The sequence below is a fragment of the Nicotiana tabacum genome, chromosome 15 (genome assembly GCF_000715075.1).
Source record: "Nicotiana tabacum cultivar K326 chromosome 15, ASM71507v2, whole genome shotgun sequence".
NCBI lineage: Eukaryota > Viridiplantae > Streptophyta > Magnoliopsida > Solanales > Solanaceae > Nicotiana > Nicotiana tabacum.
In genome coordinates, this window is record NC_134094.1 from 76,806,288 (window position 1) to 76,812,287 (window position 6,000).

Here is a 6,000-nt window from a genome sequence, read left to right on the forward strand (position 1 = left end):
GTCTAGTCACAGGAGGGAAAACTGAAGAGTTCATCCAACTAGCAGAAACTGAAACTTTTAAGATGAGTAAGTTTCACAGGTAAACATGTATATATGTCATATTTCTATTCACTGGAGTGGAGTTTAATCTACACTTTTTTGAATGAAGCAGTGACATTAAGCGCTTCCAGATATTGATTAGCCATGCCCTTTCTGTCGATTGACATTGCATTGATCAAATGGCCATACTGGGTTTGCCTGATGATTTTCTTTGCTAAAAACTCCAGGAGTCTGACTTGTTCTCCTTTTCATTAGTTAACTTTTTAAAACTCTTTCTCGGATATTAGCAATTGTCTGAAGTGGAGACGCTATTAGTATATTTCTAACGTGTAACGACCCGACCGGTCATTTTGAGTATTAGCTATCCTTTTTATGTTTCAAGACTTTTCATAGCTCTATTTGATGATTTATGACTTGCATGTTTGGTCCGTATCGATTTTCAGAAAATTTATATGTGATTTTTTAAAGAAAATGTGATTTTTGACTTTGAAAATGGTTAGAGTTGATCACGGTCAACGTTTTTGGTAAACGACCTCGGATCGCTGTTTTGACGATTCCGATAGGTTCGTATGATGATTTTGGACTTGTACGCATGTTTGGTTAGGTGACCCGAGGTTATTTCGGCGCATTATGTGAAAAATTTAAAAAATTGAGTTTTGAACTTGAAAATCTTGAGTTTTAATGATCGATTCTTGAATTTTGATGTTATTCTGATGATTTGATCTAGCGAGTGAGTTTGTATGATGTTATTATACTTGTGTGAATGTTCGGACTGAAGCCCGAGGGGCTTGGATGAGTTTCGGATGGGTTGCAGATGTTTTTGAAATGCCGAGAAAATTCGGTGTTGTGAATCTACAGGTCTCGCATTTGCGAAGACCTGTTCGTAAATGCGAGTCTCGCATTTGCGATGTCAGGCTCTCATTTACAAAGATGGACTGGGGGCTGGGTACTTCGCTTTTGTGAATTAGGCGTCGTATTTGCGGACCGGGGTTCCTCGCATTTGTGACTGTGGTGTCGCATTTGCGATACTCGGCAGTGTTTGAGTAGCTTCGCAAATGCAAAGCTTAGTTCGCTTTTGCGAGGTAGGGGACCTTCGCAATTGCGAAGGTGTTGTCGCATTTGCGACTTCTGTAGAGCTCAGGCACTGATCACATTTGCGACTTCTGTAGAGCTCAGGCACTGTTCACATTTGCGATCAGTGGTTCACATTTTGTGAACATCGTTCGCAATTGAGATATCCCTAGCTGGGTAAAATGTGAGGATTTCGGGACTTATCTCGTTTTACACCATTTTTGAGACCTAGACTCCATAAAGGCGATTTTCGGAGAGTAATTTCTTCCCAACTTCATAGGTAAGTAACTTTAACTTGCTTTCATTCAATTTTCATTACTTTTTCATGATTTTTCATTATCAAATATAAGATTTCACAGGCTAGAAATTGGGGTTTTGGGTAGAACTTAGGGGTTTTGTAAAATTGAAATTTAGACCTCACATTGAGGTCGGATTTCGAAACAAATTATATATTTGGACTCGTGGGGTTATGGGTCATCGGAATTTGATCTCAATTTCGGATTTAGACCATGTGGGCCAGGGTTGAATTTTTGTTGACATTTGAGATTTTGGCAAAGATTGAACCTTTATTGATTGAGGATGTTTCCTTTAGCATAGTTTGACTTTCTAAAATGATATTTGACTAGGTTTTGATCGTTTTGAGGAGAATTTCTAAGGAAGACGGTATTGGATTGTGGAATTTATTCCGAAATGAGGTAATATTTTGCCTAGTTTTATTGAGGAAATTTTTCCTAATAAAATGATATTGTTTGCTACATGCGGGGCGATGGATATGCCAGGTGATGAATGTATATGCATGTGCCAGAGTTATTCATGCTTGGGGTAGATTCTATGATTCTGTGTGCCTTGGTCACCTTGTGATTTTCCTTCCATATGTTTTACTTGATTTCTATGATAATATGAGCAAAAATATCAATGCTAGAGACCATGTTTTAGCTCATTACAACTTGATTAAATATGATGGACTATTTGTGAGACTGTTGATGTGCTAATTTGGTCGTAACAATACTTATATTACGAACACATATCCATGTCTGTTATTCTCGAGATACTTGGGTTTCATATTTATATTGAAGATCATGTTTGAGCTTTGTTGAGATACTTGAACAAATGAGGCTCTTGAAGTTTATTAATTTGTTTATTGGTGCAAGAGCCGTGATTATCGTTCACATGGTGTATTATACTTAATCACTCTTCTTGATGTTAACTATGCTTCCTACCATGCTTGGTATTGATGTATAAATACTTGGTGAGGAAGAGTGGATTGCACGAAGGGTGTTTTCGTGCTTGTGAGGAAGAGTGAATTGCATGAAGGGTATTTCCGTACTTGTGAGGAAGAGTGATTTATGCACAAAGGGTGTTTTTATTATTATTATTATTATTATTATTATTATTATCATCATCATCATCATCATCATCATCATCATCATCATCATCATCATCATCATCATCATCATCATCATCATCATCATCATCATCATTATTATTATTATTATTAATTATTATTATTGCATGAAGTATGTTTCTGTACTTAGTGAAGAAGAGCGATATGATCATGGCACGAACGGTATTTTCGTGCTAGTGAAGAAGAGAGTTTATGGCACGAAGGGTGTTTTCGTGCTGGTGAGGACGAGAGACATTCATTATATTGTGTCATATTTCCCTTACATACACATTTATGCCTTTATCCTGAGTTGTTATTGTTGCACTTGCGCTCTCTGTGTTGCTTGTGGTTGTTACGTGTTTGCGTTCTACCTTAATTGTTATTGTTCTATCCATTCTATCCATTTGTTTGTTATTGTTACGTTCATGCTTCCTTTCTTGTTTGTTATGTTTAAATTTATGCCTTCTGGCTCATTTATTGTTGTTTTATTTATACCTTCTACCTTGTTAGCTATTGAAATCCATATTCTCCTACCTTGTCTGTTACCGTAATTTATACGCTTTTGCCTTATTTGTTACTGTTACTTGTGCACCTTCTACTTTATTGTTACGGTTATTTGTATTTCCTTCTACTTGGTTGGTGTTGTTATACACATGCTTGGTGAGGATGAGATAAATGCACGAATGGTGTTGCCGTGCCATTTGATTTGAAATACATGCATATGTTTAGTGAGGATGAGATAAATGCACGTAGGGTGTGACGTGGTTGAACACATTTCTCCTATTATGAAGATCTGTGGGTTGACTATATTGTTTTAGTGGATATTGCCTTAACTTCTTGACTTGAACCGTTAAAAAAAGGGTTGGTTGTGATATTGAGGAACCTGATCGTTATTTCTTTTAGTCAATTATTTACTGTTTCTTGTGTTTGTTCTCGTTATCTACATTGTTATTTTCAATGGTTATCTCTACTGCAATTTAACTGCACATGTTATATTAATGAATATCTTTTGAATTAAAAATCTCGTCACTATTTTATCAAGGTTAGTCAAGATACTTACTGAGTATATGAGGTCGGTTGTACTCATACTACACTTCTAAACCTTCGTGCAGATATTTGAAAAAGAGCGGCTGCAAATTTCGGGGGCCTATCATTGAAGACGTACCAGTACTCCAGATACAAGCTACCATTTGTTCGTGGTAGTTTAGAAGTTATAATTTTATTTATGTAAATTTCAAACAGATGATGTATTTTTCCTCAAAATAAAGTTGTACTCTTATTCATAGTCGCTCGTGACTTGTACTACCAGTCCTTGGGATAGTTGTATTAAACTCTTTTAGCTATTGCATTCATTATCTCTGTTGGTTTCTTATCATAGTAGTGACTTATACTGTTGGGCTTACCTAGCGAGTTGGCTTAGGTGTCATCACAATTTAGTGGGATTTTGGGTCATGACAAGTTGGTATCAGAGCTCTAGGTTCATAGGTTCTATGAGTCATGAGCAAGTATCTAGTAGAGTCTTGCAAATCAGTATGGTGACGTCCATACCTATCTTCGAGAGGCTACAGGGCATCTAGGAAACTTCCCTTTTTTATTTCCTTATCGTGCGACCTTGTTTCATCTTGAAGCCTAAATATCTAGATTCTTTCTCTTTGATTCGTGTGCGATATTGAGTACTCGATATCAGTTGTGCACTGACGGCTTGTGATTTTGCGGATTGATGCGAAGGGGTATGGATGCCTGATCATCGTCTCGATGTGTCATATAGTTTTCGGGCATGGATGTGTTGGTGGATCTTTCAGTTGTTCATATGTGGAGTAAAGTGAATTCTTATATCTTGTTGACGAGCATAGCCTCGGGAGGATTAATTGTTTGCTTAGTTGTTGTGGACATGGTAGGGTCATGGGAAGATACTAATTTAAGGCTAGCTGGTGGGTTATTTCTTGCGAGAAGATTTGAGATTGTGTATTTCGTATAAGGCTTCTATTCAGTGAAATGCATATACTATCATTTCAGCGCACTAGAGGAAGTTGGTTTGACTATCATAAGGATGAGTATGCACTTTGCTGTGTTTTTAGAGTGTTTTATGACTAGCTTACATAAGTTTATAAAGTATTCAGATGATTAACAGTGCAGGATCGAAGCAACTATGAAAAAGGGTACTATGGGTTATAGACGATATGTTCTATAGCTTCGAGCCAAGTGGGGGAGTCTGCTATCGACAATTGGATTGCATGGTCAAGTGTTATATTAGCTTCTGGACTAAGGGACATTTGTTGATTAGTTATGACTTGGAAAGGATGACTTTGAGGATGGTCCGAGCAAGGGATTTGTGGGGTGCATGGTGTACTATACCTTACGAATATATATAAATCATGGGATGATTTAGGTTTGATATTCATTGAGGATGTTGTGTGCAGGGAAAAGGAACCTCTTGGGTTCTTCTTTTTGATATTCATGTGCTTGGTGGAGCATAGGTTGTTCGGTGCGTATTGGTTATGCATCGAAGATTGGAGCGGAGTGGATGACTATCGAGAAGGTTCTGATGAGTTTAAGATTAATATGTGGTATATAAAGATTTTCGAATTTGTGTATGGCTAGGAGTTGAGATCTGAATTGGATGGTGAGGAAACTTGCAGTACTTTTATATTATTATTGACTCTACATGGCAGTATTAGAGAGATGAAAGAAATAACTTTAGATTCGCAGAAGGTCTCTTCAGAGCGAGCATTTCAGTTTGAGTTACTTTGGGTTTGGTGGTCTGCGTGACTTGATGGATTTAGATAGATCTAGTTTTGATGGCTTGACTGTGTGCTAATAGGTTTTGAAGAGTTCATGATGGTTTTGACCATGAGCTGAGGTTGATGTCTTCTACGGGTATATGAGGGTTTTTTTTGTTGCGATATTCTCCTGGATTGAGTTAAGTGGAAGGTTTCTGATTGATGGAGTGTTTATCCCACTTGTGATTAAGGGTTGATAATGAGATTCTTGTATTTGTTTTTTATATTGTAGCATGGTAGATGCAGTGAGTCGTGAGACATTGGGATTGTTTGAACAAGGTTGCAGTTCAGTTTCAGAAGAAAGGTCATGAGTTTTATATAGCATTGGAGATTTTAGATGTTTAAGAGGATGCTAGCAGTATTTTGTATCGCCTGAGAAGGGTGGGTGTTTTGGAAGGCACATTGTGTATTGATTTGCGAATGCTTGACTAGTAATACAACAATCACCTGGTTGTTGACTGCGAATGTTTAGGTCTTTGTTCTATGGCGCGGAAGATTTACGGGAGAATTTCTCATGAGATGATTGTGTATGAGTAATGTGTCAGTCATTTGTCTGGGAGAGTTGGCGATCAGATATGGAGATTTCTCTATTCTTGAGGTTTAGAGACTGGATATTCTTGTAAGCAGACTATTCTTTGGTTCTAGACTATGAAGATATGTTAAGAATCAGACAGCTGATGGTAAGTGTTATGGATAGGCTACTATGGACTTTTGGAAGGTTATCTA